The sequence below is a fragment of the Polypterus senegalus genome, chromosome 1 (assembly GCF_016835505.1).
Source record: "Polypterus senegalus isolate Bchr_013 chromosome 1, ASM1683550v1, whole genome shotgun sequence".
NCBI classification, from domain to species: domain Eukaryota; kingdom Metazoa; phylum Chordata; class Cladistia; order Polypteriformes; family Polypteridae; genus Polypterus; species Polypterus senegalus.
In genome coordinates, this window is record NC_053154.1 from 265,597,969 (window position 1) to 265,617,481 (window position 19,513).

Genomic DNA, 19,513 nt, shown 5'->3' on the forward strand with positions numbered 1-19,513 from the left:
AGCATTTAACCAATCACATTTCAGCCATCATTTGTTGCCAGGCAGAGAGGCCTTCACAATCCGTTCTGCAGGCCGTCTAACACAGAATAAATGTCGATTAAACTGTTGCTTCAACCAATCAGATTTTGAGTTGGTGTCAGTAGGGCCCTCTAGCAGGCTTATGGCAACGTCACCGTATTCAGACCCATTGATTGGATAGAAGCCGATATGAGGAACTCTACGAGGCCACTGAACGCACCGCAGGTGCTCCGAGTGCAAGATCCTCGCACTACCACCAACTCCATGGCAGGATTCTGGACAATATTATTTGCCAGACACAGACCAGATTTCAAGACCACGAAAAACTGATGTTTGTCACGCTCCTCGACCCCCAGAATTTTCGGGAATACAAGAAAAATTTCCTGCATGCAGCCTTCTCCAGTTTAACACAGAGCCACGGAGCACTTTTTGATTTGTCTAAAAATTTGATTTGTCTACAGAACTGACTGTAATGTATGCCTTGGATGATTTTGAAGGAAAATCTCCCACTGATCTCCTTGACTTCCTTCAGAAGAAAAATCTGAATGAGAGCATGGGGCAGCTGTACACATTGGTATATTTGGCGGTGACCATTCCCGTGTCCACTGCTTCTGTCGAGCGGACATTTTCAGCCCTAAAGCGAATTAAAACTTATGCCAGAAATACGACAGGGCAGGTTCGACTTTCAGCATTAGCTTCGATGGCGATAGAAAGAAACTTTTTGATGGAACTGAAGTGCACGGATAATCTGTACGACAGAGTAATTTAACTGTTTTTGAGGAATGGATTTTGTTTACAAATAATCTGAATTTTTGGTGAGTAAACTGTTGCGATTTTCCTAAATAATATTGCAAGTTTATGAGTTATTATTGATGTTTTTTATGTGTCGCGGCTGTAGCTGCAGTAGAAAGGAACTTGTTCACCCCTGGTTTGTCTATTCAATAAAGGCATTTATTGTGGCTACAGGAGTTATCTATCTGCGATGCAGCGACTCTTTATACTGTATTTCTGCATATTAAGATGGTTTTTATAACCATAAATTAGTTTTTGAGGGGCGAGTTGATTCAGACGGAGCACTACTGAAGGCCTAGGTGTGAAATGCACAGTACGCCACTGGACCAGATGATACGTAAATTTGATGAACATTACAACCCGAAAATAAACGAAACTGTAGAGAGGTTCAGATTATACTTCTCTGAGTGCGTCTCTCTAAATCCTCTGTGCGGGAACATTATCATAAGGCTTAACAATCTTATTGTTACACCTTCTACGTGCACCCAACCGTCCTTATTACAAAGTCTTCCTTGCTTTACCGCTGGCTGCTTCTTTCCATTCACCTTCCTAGCTCTTTATTTAAACTCCTTCTCTGTCTTCTCCTTTTTCATTAAAAATACACGCCTCCTTGCCTTTTTACAGTCAGCTCCCCTTACGTCACACCATGGTACATTTAGCACAAGTTAATACCGGAAATGCCTGTTAAACATCTTAAATTCATGAGTAGCGATTTGCGTAGTGAACACTTCGATGAATGAAACCTGTTATCTTTACAACGGTTGACAAACACGGAATGTAACTTCAAAACAACACGTCCTCCAAATACGAACCTGATTGAAAGAAATAATGATAATCAAATCCTTGATGACAGCAACACTCATAACAGTGACAAAACAATTACATTGACAATCAGCTTATGTTATTTTTAAAATGTTTCCTTTTCTTTTTCATAACTTCTTTAACACACTACTTCTCCGCTGCGAAGCGCGGGTATTTTGCTAGTTAATTATAAAAGGATTAGGCAAAATCATACAGTATATATAAAATGTTAAAGGCTGTGTCTGTCTGTCACGTAATTACTGCTGAACCACTGGAGCTACAGACTTGATTTTGGTCTTAATTGAAAGCCAATTGTGTGATATTGTCTTTCGATTAAGACCAAAATCAAGTCTGTAGCTCCAGTGGTGGTGAAGCAAAATATGTGTCTGTTTTCAGCCTCCACAAAGTTATCAGGGCTTTCTTACATCAAACTGCATAGGCAAACCGATTGAGAAGGTGACACGGCAGAAAGAACAAGAAGAGCAGAAACATCTGCTGAGCATCAGGGAAGTGAGGACATCAATTACGTGATAGGAAGATGTTGATCTTGTTCTTAATCAAAGGCTCAGGACATGATTCGCTTAGGTTGAAGCAAAAAAGCTAATTGCAGCCTTTGTGAAGTTGTCAAGGGTTGAGTCTTTCTTACGGTATACTGCATAAGGGAACTGATTTAGAAGGTTACATGGCAGAAAAAGAAGAGCAATGCCATCCACTGAGCATGATGCAAATTTCATAAGCCAGTTACATGATAAGAAAAAGAATGCCAGCTTCTGCATCTGCTACCTGTCAAACACAGGCAGCCGATAATCACACACTAATGGGGCTAAAACCATGATATTGCGAGGACCAGAGGTCCACATGTTTTCTAGTTACAAATAATATAAAAAACCTGAACAGAGAACCAATAAGGGAGAGGGGAAAATTGCAGGGATTATACAGTAATTCAAATAAAAAAACAATACAAAATTAAAAGACAATCATAATAAATGACACCACATACCCAAAATGTCTGTGGAGAACTTTGCAACAACTACAAAAATAGAAAGTGTAAGGAAGTCTGTTATCAAATTTTGGACTATTCCTTTGATTAGTTAAGTAGATTCACATTCATACATTTTTTTGCATAAACGGCTACAGTTGTGTCTTTGAGATGTCAGGGAAAACTGAAGTACCCCAAGAAAACCCAAGAAGACAGTGTAAATTCCACACGTGTCACACTATGACTGGGAATCCTGCAGGCCCTGAAGTTCCGGGACAGCAGCAATAACCATTGTTTCTACCCTTTTACCCTCCACAAACTATTCTAACAATAAATCAAGGCAATTCTAAGTAAATCTACATGTATTTCATTTGTGTGACTAAATAGTTTTCTACTCATTATTTTCACTGTAATGCAACTTTTATTTCCCCGTGCTTAAAATGGTACCAATATGATTTATTAAAAATGCTCCCTTGTAAATTTTATATCTGGCTCTCATTGATCCTATAGGAATCCTAATGTCTGTATACATATGTCACCATAGCAGCTAATAGCCTGCTCATACCGGCACATATTTTAATCAAGCTTACTATCATGCCTGGCCTCAGAGTTATTGTTGCTTGCATCAGTGATTTAATCTCCAGCTTCATGACATGCATGTTACCCTTGAGAAAACGTGATTTTTGTTTGCACCAAGCTTCCATTTATATCTTTATATGTAAGCCATAAATATTGTAAATGCACTACTGTGAATTGTCTAATGCATCTCTTCATCTTCCGTTGTGTTGGACATGCTTGATGATATTCCTGAAAAATGGAGAGCATATAGTTTAAAATTACAAAAATAGACATAATTTGAATATTATATCATGGGTAAGCTAAAATCCACAGACACAGGTTGCTTACTTCTGCTGTAAAATTACTTCTTTTGTTATAAATCAGTCTTTGTTTTATATGGTGTCTTTTATATTAAACACAATATTCAAGGTTGAGCTAAATTTTATTGTTCCACACAAGATAAAGGATTATATGGATTATTATGTTATGATGTGCATTATGATGTTAAATTATAAGATTAGAAAAATAACTTACAAGTTACAAAATAGAAACATAACAATAATAATAATAATTCAAATGTGTAAAAGCAAGAAAGAAAGCATTAAATGCAATGACTGTACAAACTGATATGCTGCACAAAGTCAAACAGGCCCAGAATATTAACATGTAAACTGAATCAACAGTCGATGACCAAGTAGAAAATATGATGCTTCATGTTGAATGTTGGCATTGATAAAACGTCCCAGACACATATGTGCACAGAGAAAGTTCCAGCTATGATTTGAATGAATGAGCATTTACAGCAAGAAATAGTAAATTATAGAAACTGATAAATATCAGCGCTGTTATTTTATCTTGTGTATTTGTGCTGCTTTAAATAGCTATGTAGTTGTTATTTCTGGAATGGAAAATACAAGCAGCCAATCAAGTCTACGTTTACTGAAGATGTCACTGCGATGTTAAATGGATTGTTTTAATTTTTTATTTTTACTTTTGGATCTTTTATTGAATTTATTAAAGGCAAAAAAAAGTCAAAATTAATAAAACTAAATTCAAATCCACCCCCACCCTTGTAAAAGAGAGAAAGGCCAACAGCCACAGCAAAACTGTTGAGAGTAGTAAAAAGAGAAAGGAGTCTTTTCCTCCAATATCAGTGCTTATTCTAAAATGTTATTGATTACATCCTGCCAGGTTTTAAAAAAGTTTTAAACAGACCCTCTAAATAAGAATTAGATTTTTTCCAATTTCAAATAGTTTATAACATCGGTTACCCACTGACTTGAAAGAGGTGGGTTAGGATTCTTCCAGTTGAGCAAGATAAGTCTATGTGCCAATTGTAAAGTAAAGACAATTACAGTTTGTTTGTCCTTCTCCACTTTAAGTCCATCTGGGAGTACACCTAACACAGCTGTTAGTGGATTAGGAGTGATTGTGACACCAAGGCTGACTGATAGGCATTTAAAAATTTTTGTCAACAGTGATTTGGTACACGCCCAAAACATGTGACCCAGTGAAGCTGGTGTGACAGATAGGGGGCGCTGTCATCCCTTTGAACCCTCAGACAATATGTCAGACACCAGATAAAAGTCCAGAAGTTGACTTTATTAAAGCAGATCAGTGCACAAAGCACCCTCCTCTCCACAATACTCATAAATCCACACAATAATACAATAATCAATAATAATCCACACTCCCAAATGCATTGCCACCCTGCCACCCAGCTCAGCTCAATGTCTGGGATCTCCCACAGTCCTTTAATAGTCCATGACCCCGAAGTGTTTCTGAATCCCTGTCCATGTGACTTCCTAGCACTTCCGGGTCAGATGAAAACTCCTTCTTCTTCAACCTGGAAGCACGTCATTCCATTTGTCCATGTGACTAGGACGCACTTCCGGGTGGTTCCTCCCTGCAGCTCCATCTAGTGCCCCCTGTGGTATCCAGCAGGGCTGTGGATGAAAACTCCATTGTCCATAATTCCTTGCTGGTATTCGGGGCACCTCCATGCTGCAGGGAGGGCTCCACCTGGCGGCCTGGGGGTATTGGCCGGGATGACTGTCCGGCCATAGACCATACTGGATAAATAGCAACATTCGCAGATTGGGTCTTGCCCTGGAAAAATTTTGGACAATTTTAAATGAGATAAATGTGCTCGATAAAAGGTTTTGCGTTGAATAATTGAATGCTTTGCACATATGGTGCTAGAGTGCATTCTTTGATGGCTGCCTGTGGTGTAGCAGGTCCACAGCTCATGTAAAAAGGGCCACTTTTAAATAAATAATCACCACGCTCGCGACTTGGTGAGGGGGTGTGGTGGTTGTGTGGCTGATGTTGGCAATTCGCGATGTAGGCATTTCTCACCTAAGTGCATCCGTGATTGTTCCTGGGGCCGCTGATTAGCCACAGCTGCCATGCCCTCTTGATATATAGAAGCACAAGTCGGCTAAAGGGGAGGAAAATAAAAAGAAAGAAGAGAATGGGAAGTTATGAGAGAAGGCAGGAAGCAGCATGGAGAGAGAGTGCCGGTGTGAGGGTGAAGGAGAGCAAGCGAGTGAGCGAGCAAGAGCAGGCTCGATTGAGAGAAAGCATGCAGCTGGGAGGTGAGCCTATGAGGGGAGTGTTTGGGCTGGTTTTAGCCCCAGTGTGAGCGCCTTGGCCGCTGGGGAATTAACCCAAGTCTCGGTGCGGTTTGGAGCACAATGTAGCCTGGGATCGGAGGGATACCGGACCGGTGTGAAAGGCAGCTGTTCCTGCAGGTAGGCGACTCTCCTGTTGCAAAGCCCTATGGGAGAAGCAGGGGAGCCGCCAAGTACAGAAGGTAGCATGAAGACACCAGGCTTTGTTGTTTTAAAGAATTGCTTCCTGAGCTATTTTAACCTCGTTGTTTTTAGAAGATTTTTGTATTTGTTTTTAACCTCCATGTTTCACACTTGTTTTATGGATTATTTATTTGAAGAATTTTGAATGCACTGCACTTTATTTTGAACACTTTGTTTTTGTTGTTGTTTTAAATACAAGCACTTGACACTTTTGCACCATCCCCTTGCTATGTTGTTGCCTCACTGCTAAGCTCATTGGTGACATTACCGATGGTGACGGGTTCAAGTGCTCCCAGACAGAAGATGGGAATATGCAACGAACCCCCATCATCACACTACCTTCCACTCCATTTCTGAAATGTTGAGTAAGAGATCCTTTTCCCACTGTACTCTGGGAACTTTAAAAGGAAGGGACTTTAAAATGTTTTTATATATTATAGAAATACTGTCTGAGTCCCTAAGACTGATCAATATATCTTCTGGAATATAAATAGATGGGAGGTGACGAAAATTCGGCAGATTTCGTTTAGCAAAATTTCTTATTTGGAGATAGTGAAAAAATTGTGTTGATGGGAGATTAAATTTGGAGTGTAATTGTTCATAGGATGTGAAGACATTATTTACTGTACAAATATCTAAATTATTTAATCCCATATGTTTTCCAAACATTAAAAACTGTGTAAGTCCGAGAGGGTGGAAAGAGAGGGTTATCATGTAGCGGTGCCACAGATGAAACATTCTCTAATTTGAAGTGTTTCCTACATTGGTTCCATATTCTGAGTGAGTGAAGGACAGTTGGGTTGTTAGTATATTGACGATACTTTGTATTTACTAGTGTACAAAGGAAGGAATATAAAGAAGTGCTACAGGATTTTGTTTCTATTGCAGACCAAACTAGTGTGTGTCATCTATTTGTGTCAATGTCCAGGTTTTTATAGCTTGTATATTTGCCCAGTAATAAAACTGAAAATTAGGTAGAGCTATGCTGCCATCTGATTAAAGTCATTGTAGGGTCGCCTTTTGAATACATGGATTTTTCGAATTCCAAATAAATTAGGTTATAATTAAATCTAATTTCTTTTAAAAAGATTTGTTAATATATATGGAGATATTTTGAAATAGGAACAGAAGCTTAGGAAGGATATTCATCTTGACAATGTTAATTCTCCCTGCTAAAGTAAAATGGAGGGTAGACCATCTATACACAACTTGTTTAATTTTGTCCATGCAAACAGCAAAATTTTGTTGAGAAAGAGCTTCATGTTGACCCCTAGATAATTAAACTGATCTGCAATGATAAAAGGGAAGGTGCCCAATCTAATGTTGTTTGCTAGAGAATTCATTGTATGTTTGGGCCAAACCCAACTTTATGCACAATGGTAAACAAGTAATTCCATTTAATCATATCAAATACTTTTTCTGCATCTAAAGACAATATGATGTCCAGAGTGTTAGACTTTATGAGTGAATATATTACATTAAATAGGCTTTGAAGATTGGAAGCCAAATGTCTACCTTTAATAAATCCGATTTGGTCTTGTGATATTGAATATACTGAAGGGAGCTTTCTCAATCCTTCTAGCTAGGGCTTTGGAGAGTATCTTAACATCATTATTCAGAAGTGAGATTGGTCTGTATGATGCACATAAATGTATTGTTTTAAATACATAAATAATTCTACCTTCATTTGAAGGGCTTCCTTTCCTGCTTTCAGGTTTCTGGTTATGTCCTTTCACACCACATTTTTAAAAAAAATTATAAAAAGATTGAGTTAGGACATCATGAGACTCTTAAAACAAGAAGGTCTCTATAGATCAACTGGCTGCACCATTGGTTTCAAATCACTTTTTTTCCTTTTTTTTTTTAGCTACACAACACAATGAAATCAGACCTTCTGCCTTTAGGGCTACATTTGGGTGTAGTGGACTATACTATATAATGAGTTTTGCATGTTTTCCTAATGTTAGCCAAGTATGCCTGTTTCTTCCCACATACTTCCATGCTAAAATGACGGCAATATGGTAAGTGTGTATGTATCTAAACAGCATGGCTCAGTGGGGAACCTGTTATGGTATTGTTTTTAACTCACATCTAGCTATTTATCATTCAAGCTCTGCTGATGGTAAATCACATCAGGGAAGTGGATGGGGAGATGATAGGATAGATCATTTTCAGTCTAATTCTACATCTCAGCATTTATTTCCCTCACATTCATGATGGTTAAACAGGTTCTCAGTGAAAAGGATGCTGATATACCTTTTGAACTTTCTAAAAACAGATGGGTGAAATTTTATTTATTACAACTATTTACCTTGCAAGCCAATGTTAATATTTTGTCAAAAATCACTGAAAAAGCACAGCTGTAACGTATAATCTATTAATATACATGTATATATATATGTTACACATGTGTGTCTTAGGATCACCTAGCTGGCTCTCATCAGGAATGCGGTACCACCCCAGGGCAAGAAGGGGCATTGTCACTAACTGTCTTGTCTCTTCTCCACGTAACACAGAGAACACATTCCAGGAAGCCGACTAACCGTGCCCCCGACCATTTCCTTAACTCCTGGTCCCCCAGTCAGAGACATATTAAAAGAGCCTGTCCCTGGAAGATGGTTTCTCATTTAGACCCAGACTCGCAGCAGGAGAGAACTCACAGTTAAACTATCCCAAAAGCATATTTTGTATTTTAGCATATTTGTGTGCCTGTTTATTTAATAGTAACCCTTATTGTTAAGAAGAAGATTTTGAATGAGGTGTCCTGGTTGGCATCCCAATTATATTACTATATTTGGGACTCTGCGGTTTTACTCGATCACCACAAACAATCTCAGACACAAGTTAAAAGGCTAAAGAGTCTTTTATTGTGGGAAACTCTTTCTTGCAAGCGCTTCCCACCACAACCACAAGTACAATTAAGCACAATACAGCACAACTGTTTCCTTAATGTGAGGTAGAAAGCTCCTTTTATCTAATCACCAGGAGTGCTTCCAGTAATATGACGCTATAGCTCTGAAGCATTTTCGAGTGAGGATGAAGGCCTATGGAGTAGGGACTCCCAAATCCCACTGCTCCTGCTGGCGGCCCCCACGGTACCCAAAAAGGTATTTCATTTTGGATGATTCTGATTTAAGTTTCTACTGCTGTTTTTTGATTTCTTTTTAGAATTGTGGTCTCTGTATAACTGGATCTTTGGACCATCTGCTTGATCTTTTACATTTTTCCTTCAAGTTTATTATTCTGGCTACTGGACTGTTGTTACATTTCTGGTTTTGTCTCCTCATCCATTTCTTGCTAGAGTGTCAGTGATGGATCCAACCTTAAACCCTGCTGTCTGTGACGGGGCTGTACAGTAGCTCTAAAAGGCTTTTACTTACTTCCTCCAAACACTCAATACAATACATAGAATAGCATGATAGAAATGCAGCCACCAATGGTAGTGCCATTTCACTATAAAGCTACTATAACCAAGCTGCCCCTTGGTGGATCCAATGTCTTCTGTACAACTGACATTTAATTTTTTTAAAAGAAGACATTATGGTTCCCCCTAAAACCTAATAACTTCATGTGGATTAACTGTCTCTGATGTATTTAGAACATGCCAGGAAATGTTTAGCTTGTTTTGTTTTTTAGGCACATTCATTTCTCTTTGGGTTTCCTGAGTCTTGAGTGTCAAGTATCATGGCCTCAAAGCTTCCATAATGTGCAAACTGTGTCTTTGAGGCTTCAGGAGAGACCCTAGAGCCACTGGAGTATCGTGAAGTGGTTTTCTATAAATTATTGGATCTAATGGACAAGATTGAGAGCCCCCTATTTTGAAAATGTGTTAAATGAGTAAGCTAATTGTCTTTGCACTTTCCTCAACTTAGGGCAGCTTTGTGAGCCCACTTGTTGGACTTCAGCTGGGACAAAGTTCCTACTACTAAACAGTATGAGCCTCCTTTTATTGGTCTGATTTCTTTCGCTTAGATATTTCTGGTGTGATTTTCTTTAAATAACGACTTCTGTTTTCTAAGAGGGGCTATGTTGAATACATCTCTATAGAAGAAATTATCCTTACTGTATATTCTTCCACATCCAAGTCAGCTTACTCCAAGTTTGGGCCACAGGAGCGGGATCCTGTCATGGCAGCATCATCAATACCATCCATCTAACCCCATTAAGAGGTACGTTTAGAGATAAAAAGATGAAAGGGTAACTGGGCTCAGGAATACTCGAGTAACATTTTGTCAGTCAGTACCATTTCACCACTTCATCCACAGATACAAGTTAAGACTTTCCTATGTAAATCAAATGCCATATGTCAATGATTTCTAAAAGCTCCGCTGACTTACTGTAGGCTCTGACTCATCTGAGATGAAATGTAGCACAGGTGAGTTGTGTTTTATGGTCCAGCAATTCAATATTTCAAATAATTTGTGAATAAAATCAGCCATCATGTTCTTCAGGCTGAAGAGGAAAAGGACCACCCAAGCTGTTATCATTATCAGGTCCAAAAGTTGACATCTCCCATGGTACAGAAATGTGTTAATGTATTAACTTGCACATTTATGAGGACATCTTAAAAGCAAAAAGTAATGTACAAACTTTGGATCCATACTGTATATGTTGCCATCCAGGCTCATTCCTTTCCAGAGACGTCTTTGAATTTTCCAGCAGGAAAATGGCAACCGCATTTTGACCAGGTTACAAGTGCATGAAGGCGTAAGCAGAGAGTGGAGGTACAAGTGTAGCCTGCCTGCAGCCCTGACCTGTCTCCGATTGATAACGTGTGGCACATTATGAAACACAAAATGCAGCAACAAAGGCTTAGTACAACTGCTCAGTTGAGCAGCATCTTGCATCTTCAGTACTCTAATACTTTATTATTATTATTATTATTAAAAGAAATGGTGACACATTGAGGAAACACTCAACCGGTCTCAACATTTTTGGAGAGAGTTGCAGTCATCAGATTTGACATGAGTGTATATTTTCAATTTAACAAGTTGAAACATCAATTAATGTGTTTTCTGTAGTTTTTTTCAGTATAGCACAGAGTGAACAAAATTAACAAATCACTACTTTTTTGGTTTTTTTTAGCAGTTTCCATACTATACCTAACTTATTTGGACTTGGGTTTACAGTGGTGTGAAAAACTATTTGCCCCCTTTCTGATTTCTTATTCTTTTGCATGTTTGTCACACAAAATGTTTCTGATCATCAAACACATTTAACCATTAGTCAAATATAACACAAGTAAACACAAAATGCAGTTTTTAAATGATGGTTTTATTATTTAGGAGAAAAAAATCCAAACCTACATGGCCCTGTGTGAAAAAGTAATTGCCCCCTTGTTAAAAAATAACCTAACTGTGGTGTATCACACCTGAATTCAATTTCCGTAGCCACCCCCAGGCCTGATTACTGCCACACCTGTTTCAATCAAGAAATCACTTAAATAGGAGCTGCCTGCCACAGAGAAGTAGACCAAAAGCACCTCAAAAGCTAGACGTCATGCCAAGATCCAAAGAAATTCAGGAACAAATGAGAACAGAAGTAATTGAGATCTTTCAGTCTGGTAAAGGTTATAAAGCCATTTCTAAAGCTTTGGGACTCCAGCGAACCACAGTGAGAGCCATTATCCACAAATGGCAAAAACATGGAACAGTGGTGAACCTTCCCAGGAGTGGCCGCCAACCAAAATTACCCCAAGAGCGCAGAGACGACTCATCCGAGAGGTCACAAAAGACCCCAGGACAACGTCTAAAGAACTGCAGGCCTCACTTGCCTCAATTAAGGTCAGTGTTCACGACTCCACCATAAGAAAGAGACTGGGCAAAAACGGCCTGCTTGGCAGATTTCCAAGATGCAAACCACTGTTAAGCAAAAAGAACATTAGGGCTCGTCTCAATTTTGCTAAGAAACATCTCAATGATTGCCAAGACTTTTGGGAAAATACCTTGTGGACTGATGAGACAAAAGTTGAACTTTTTGGAAGGCAAATGTCCCATCTGACGTAAAAGGAACACAGCATTTCAGAAAAAGAACATCATGCCAACAGTAAAATATGGTGGTGGTAGTGTGATGGTCTGGGGTTGTTTTGCTGCTTCAGGACCTGGAAGGCTTGCTGTGATAGATGGAACCATGAATTCTACTGTCTACCAAAAAATCCTGAAGGAGAATGTCTGGCCATCTGTTCACAACTCAAGCTGAAGCGATCTTGGGTGCTGCAACAGGTTAATGACCCAAAACACACCAGCAAATCCACCTCTGAATGGCTGAAGAAAAACAAAATGAAGACTTTGGAGTGGCCTAGTCAAAGTCCTGATCTGAATCCAATTGAGATGCTATGGCATGACCTTAAAAAGGCGGTTCATGCTAGAAAACCCTCAAATAAAGCTGAATTACAACAATTCTGCAAAGATGAGTGGGCCAAAATTCCTCCAGAGCGCTGTAAAAGACTCATTGCAAGTTATCGCAAACGCTTGATTGCAATTATTGCTGCTAAGGGTGGCCCAACCAGTTATTAGGTTCAGGGGGCAATTACTTTTTCACACAGGGCCATGTAGGTTTGGATTTTTTTTTCTTTTTTTTTTAAATAATAAAAACCATCATTTAAAAACTGCATTTTGTGTTTACTTGTGTTATATTTGACTAATGGTTAAATGTGTTAGATGATCAGAAACATTTTGTGTGACAAACATGCAAAAGAATAAGAGATCAGGAAGGGGCAAATAGTTTTTTACACCACTGTATATGCATGATAATGTATAAAAAGCTAGTTTTTCATGTAAATGCACTTCTTATAATTGGTCAACACTTGGAGTCCAAATGTCTTTCTTATATTAAACAAAGAGTAATTAGAGTTGACTAAGCTTTGGCCAAGTAAAATGGTCAAAAGCATCCAGACTGTGTCTAAAAGGCAAACTAGGGCTAGGTCTGTCATTTTATAATTGGGCCTTAATGAAGATTTCATGTAGCATCAGCAGACCTGACAGTTTGGTCCTTCTGGAGAAGTTATGCTTGTTAGTGTAATTGTTCTGGTCAGATGACACCGTGACAAGCAATTTTAGAAGTTTGATGACAGGTAACAGGCCTAAGATAGACATCTTGCAAGGCTCAGTGACTTTTGGAACTGATCCAGTCTTTGTTCGATGGGCAGCTGTCTTTCTTAAATAAGATTAAGTCTTCTGCTTCTGTTTGCAATGAGAAATATTTTTAAGCCCACAGCAAAGAAGAGAAAAACACAGGTTCACCATGTTACTAATATATTTTAAGTATGTCAGGAGTAGTGGGGGTGTCTTGTAAGAATTAGAATTGCTGGCAGCATGGGAGACTACAAATCAGAGCCTGGGTCTTCGAAGTCCCTGACCATGATAGAAACAAAAAAAAAATGGTATGTCACCATGCCAAAACCTGAGTGTCACCTTAGTATTTTAGAAAATGTCCCAGAAGTAAATTAGTCCATGGGTACAGAATAAGAGCACAAACACCAGAAGATAACTCAAAATTTAACAAGAGACTCCCAGGCCAGTGTATTTTTAGATGTAATGTTGGTTTATACCCCACAACCTGGACAAAGAATGTTTCTATCTGAATATCTCAATGGTGTTTTCGACTTCACTCATCTTGGTTGGACAATAATTTCACTGTACTTTGTACACGAAACAGTACTGCTGTTGTGTTTTTTTACTCTCTTTTATGGATGTTTTTATTAATTTACAATTATTATTGTTCATGTTTGTATGTTCTGTCTGTTAGATTTATTTGATTTTTTTATTGTATTTTGTTTCTTTAAATATACTGCATTTTCTGTGGTTTGTGAGTGGAGGCGGAGCCACCCTGCTATCACTACTGCTGGATCCTCCTTTTGGCTTTATACATTCAGTCAGAAAGAGAAACCCAGCAGTGAAGCATTGCATTTGTTTCTGTTATGTAACAGTTACGTAACAGACCAAATTCTTCTGGATTTTATGTTTTATTGTTGTTTTTTGTTTATTTTGAGTAATAGTTTTTATTTTATATTATTTCTGTTGATTTCGTTTATTATTGGTTAATTATGTATCTCTTTAAGTTTGCATATATGCCTGTTGCTTTGTGGGTAGTTCCCCAAATGGTAAGGCCACCATCACCATTATATCTTAGCTGCTGGGTCCTCCTTCTTGCTTTTCATTTGAGCACTCAAGCATTTCATTTTTTATTTCTGTATCTGTATTGGAATTTCTTGTTATTGTTTGATCTCTTGCTTTTGTCTTAAAGGATATGTTTGGTATTTTTCAAGTTAAAGTAGTTTCTTTACAAATATAATATATATGCATTTGTCATGGACAATTGCTTTCTAAAATTATGCACTTTGTATGCATTAAAAAAAAAACATCTTTCCTGCACTGGTTCTTTACAATGGAGGCTATGGGGCATGACGAACCACTGAAAAATAAAAGCTTGAAAACTTAACAAGTACATCCAAGACAGTTGTTGAATATTGCTCTAAGTTTTATGATTACATGAACCTTGTAAAATAATTTATAAATGTCATTGTTGAACAAAACAAAAAAAAAAACAATACTATGGGATTGAACGATTTAAAAAGAAGAGAAGCTGCCCATGCCTCCTTAGCATTTGTCAGGTAATTTCCTCTTGAAAGACAAAATTATAGTAAACTTTTCATGCCATGTATTTGGTTTTGTTTTGATTTACTTTCATATTTATGTGAGAACTCACACAAGTGAATAGAAATATTATTTCCTTGACAAAAACAGTACCGGAAATATATGATAAAATGATTACTTTCAGATCCTGCATGCATTGGAAACACAGAAAGCATGTTTTCTTATATTCATCAGTAGGTTTTTAGGCTTTTTTTTGTCTTTTTACTCATATCTTTTTGCCTGTTTTGCCAAGATTTTTTCCATTCTGTTAATAAATGCTTGTTTTAAATGAAGATCATTTGATGTACAAGCTAAGATTAGTCGTTACTCTCCTACTCTTGGGACATTTTTGGGATTTTAAGTTTCTTTTCAAGGCTTCAGTCCCTTTAGGGCCTAAAAAGTCGGAGGCAGACCAAGTGAGGCCTCTTCTAGGCAGGCAAAGGATGCCTGGCCAGTTAAGCATTTAGTGAAGGGGACCTAACACCCCTTATTTGGCATGTTGCTGTCTCCAGATCACAACAATTTCAGTGTTGCTTTCATATTATTCTTCTTTTATTTATTTATGGTAATTGGATTTCTTGCTTTACTGCATGGTTTTGCTCTTTGGATTATGCTTTGTGACTTGATTACCTATAGGATTGCCTTTTAGGTATATTCTTCTGCCTTTTTTGATCTTTTGGGCACTTTGTTATATTATTCTATCATTGTTCATAAATTCATCATTATAAAGATTCTTCATTGTCATTTTGTTCACAAGCCAGAGAGCCACTCTCTCCCTTTTAGTGCATTTTTGGGGATTTCTTTGTATTTTGGACTTTTCAAACCAGTTCCCCATTTTATGCTTATATAGGTTAAAGCATGCAAGTAGTAGTAGGTGACTGGCTGCGATCAGGTGTACCTCTTATGGACAGGAAAGTGAAGGTTTTATGGCCCATCTTTAAGGTCTCTCTCCCTTTTCACCTGTTCCTGGCTCCAATTTGCAGCAATTGCTACTAGTATTATGACTGCCCATCCATCCATTTTCCAACCCGCTGAATCTGAACACAGGGTCACAGGGGTCTGCTGGAGCCAATCCCAGCCAACGCAGGGCACAAGGCAGGAACCAATCCTGGGCAGGGTGCCAACTCACCGCAGGACACACACAAACACACCAAGCACACACTAGGGCCAATTTAGAATCACCAAATCCACCTAACCAGCATGTCTTTGGACTGTGGTAGGAAACCCACGCAGACACGGTGAGAACATGCAAACTCCACGCAGGGAGGAACCGGGAAGTGAACCCGGGTCTCCTAACTGCGAGGCAGCAGCGCTACCACTGCACCACCGTGCCACCCTGTGTGTATTATGACTGTTCTTGATGTAATTTCCATCACCTGCCTTAGAATTGATCTGATTTCTGCAGGTTTATGCTGTTTCTGGAACTACATTAAAGTTGTTGCATGACAGTTATATACTTACTTTACACACAACTAATCATCTTTAAAGTTTCCCCATGACATCATGAAGCAAAGAATGAATTTAATATCAGATAAATTTAAGGCTGTGTCAACTTTTGAGCCAAATTTTAAGCAGTTGCGCCGCTTACATCACTGTCACACAAACCTGGTGCACCATGGGAAGGATTCCCATGAGAATGGGTGATGCACTAAACTTGACATACCAAGACATGGAAGAAAAACAAATAGTGTTGAAAAAAATGGGGAGAAAGTATAAACATCAAACTAAAGACTCTCAATAAAAACTGATGCCAGAAGACAAATTCTGTAGTCAAAAAAACTTAGAACATACAGTAGGAATATATTATTTTTATCACTGCATTGCAAACAGCAGTTATAACACCTGGAGGATTTTACCCCAGTTTTCATAAGTGGTCAAAGTAGGGTTGGGTTTCTTCCACATGGGATCTTTGTGCAGTCCCTACTTTATGATGTCACTGGCTAATATTACACTTATTGATTTAAGATAAATGATATGACAATGATTTAGACCCAGGGAGATCAGTTTCTTCCTGCCTTAGATTTGCAGTCAACTACTGTAATCACAAAGTACAGTACTTGTCTGCTTTTCTTAGAATCTCTTTTCAGTGCACAGTTGGCACAGTCAAGGACTCGGCAGTATTGTCCACAGCTGTCCCCATCTTATGATGAATTTTCCTCAACTTCTCATGAAAAACAGCATGTTAAGATGTCTTTGTGAGTGAAGCTCCTGGCAAACAAGTCACAACAATCAGCTTATCCTTAAAGTCACTGAGATTTCCTTTTCAGACCAAGGGAGTCGACACAAAGAGCAACTGGGTTTGATGGCATAATAAATGGTTTAATGTCACACTAGCAAAGACAGGCACCTGCTTTCAGTATAGGCTGTAAACTTCATTTAGTCAAGTATGTCCCTTGTCTTGTCAGTCATCAGTATATTTTCTTTATGTTTTCTATGTCAGTGATCCAAAATATATATAATTGCCCCAAGGATGCAATGACTATAAAAAATTACAGCACATTGCTACAGAATGAAGCGTACAATCAGCTTGTGTATTAATTTCTCACTTGCTTATACAATTCAGGGTTGCAAAAGGGCCTCTCCCTACAGTATCTTGGTTGAAATTTCAGAATGTAATAGGGCATGCCTGAAGAGACATGAGTTACTTTCAAACACAGTGTGATAAATTATAACAAGTGGACCATTTGGGCATTATGGGGCATGGATTCACTTCCTTTTATTTGCCTCTGTAGAACTTACATGTTTTTCTCCATGTGCTTTAGTTTCCTCCCACATGCTATTAGTTCTACAGTGCTAAACAAAAAAAGGATAGAGAACTACCCTTTTTCAAAAGTCTTTACTTCTGTTTATAATTGCGGGGGTCATTAAAAATGTAACAAAATTGCTTTGTATGACTGTATACTTCTTTTTAAGTCTACTCCCCAATGTCATCACAGCAAAACATAGGTGGCACATTACCAGTCTCCAGTATATTTTATAAGTATTTCAATACATCATATCTTACTTTAAGTATTCATCTTTAATATAAAGTGGCACATATTCCTACAGATACCCTATCCTTATTTCAATATTAACAATATTTTCAGGGATTCATGTCACTTTTGTTAGAGGGTAAATTAAACCAAAGACATCACACAGGCGGAAATTAGAAATGTGTTCAGACTGAGATTGACTTCAGCTATATTTCACTCCTGTAATTAGTCTTGATAAATCACAATCACAGGCAGAAATGTTTAGATATAATTTTAGATTTTCATTTAGTCCAAATGATATAGCACCTTTCATGGTGATACCACTCCTGAAGTGTCATTTACGAATATATATATAAATATCTATATAAAATGACATGTAGGCAGTTTAGGTAGCATACACAGAGAAATCTCAGTGACTTAGTAGCTTTGCAACACACAGAATTATGCTTTCAGAGTTTCTCTCAAAACAGTGACACAGTCCACCATTCCACAAGCAATTATTTACATCCCACTTTCTAATGCCCATCCACTTCCAAAATTACCATATACATATAACATAACATAAAAATCTTAAACCTGCTTAATCCAAGTGAGTGTCATAGAGTGCGTTGGGCACAGCGCAAAAGTAGCCTGTAGAAGATGCAATTCCATTGTATGCTCCACTAATCCACTACTACATGGGGTCAGTTTGGAATTGTTGAATAACTTGACCTGTAAGGCTTTGGGGATTTAGGTTGTGCATTGCACTATATATATATATATATATATATATATATATATATATATATATTCCACTGTATACAGTGGAACCTCGGTTTGCGAGTAACTTTGTTTACGAGTGTTTTGCAAGACAAGCTAAAATTTGTAATAAATTTTGACTTGATAAATGAGCGAGGTCTTGCAATATGAGTGGTATGGATACGCTTTGTCTGCTGAGCGACATGTGACCACAACTGAGCTGATGGTTCTACTTGCGCACACGCACGCGCACGTGTGTGTGTCTGTGTCTCTCTCGCGTGTGCATGTGTGTGTGTCTCTCTCTGTCTCTCTCTCTCTCTCTCTCTCTCTCGTGGGCAGTCGTTTTCAATTCTCCGTCTGAGTCGGCATGCCTCACTAGTATAGTCAACCTTACAAGCTTATACTGTTTACTATGTGTGTGTGTGTGTGTGTGTGCGTGCGCACGCACGTGCGTGTGTGCTGTGACATGCGAGTCCACGTGTTGTGCCCCAAAACATGAAGCAGAGTCTCAGTACTTTAACAACACCAGCTTTATTCAGCTTGAAACAGCAACACCGCGGTTATTTATTGTAGCGGGATCTGCCACTCTCCTGTACACAGACACAGCAGTCAGGCCGGGTCGTGGCCAAGCAGTACTGTGCCCTGTGCATTTATAATGATCCTTGTTCCTTGTATCACCCATTGATGGCAGGCACTTATAGCATGCCAGCGATCTTTTCGGATTTGCTTTTACGACGAACTGCTACAGCGCTGGGAGACTGCTATTGCTTTGGGACGCTCTTCCATGTATCATCCCGTTGGGTGGAATCCCACAAGAGTTTAGAAACTCCCTCACACCATCCATGATTCTTTTCAAAGGTAAAGTGCAGGTTTATTTGTTTTATGTATTTTTACTTTATATTTTGTATTAATCATTTTTATATGAATAATTTTGGGTTGTGGAACGAATCATCTGAATTTCCATTATTTCTTATGGGGAAATTCACTTTGATATACGAGTGCTTTGGACTGCAAGCACGTTTCTGGAACGAATTAGATAGATAGATAGATAGATAGATAGATAGATAGATAGATAGATAGATAGATAGATAGATAGATAGATACTTTATTAATCCCAAGGGGAAATTCACATAATCCAGCAGCAGTATACTGATACAAAGAAACAATATTAAATTAAATAGTAATAAAAATGAAAAAAATGAAAAA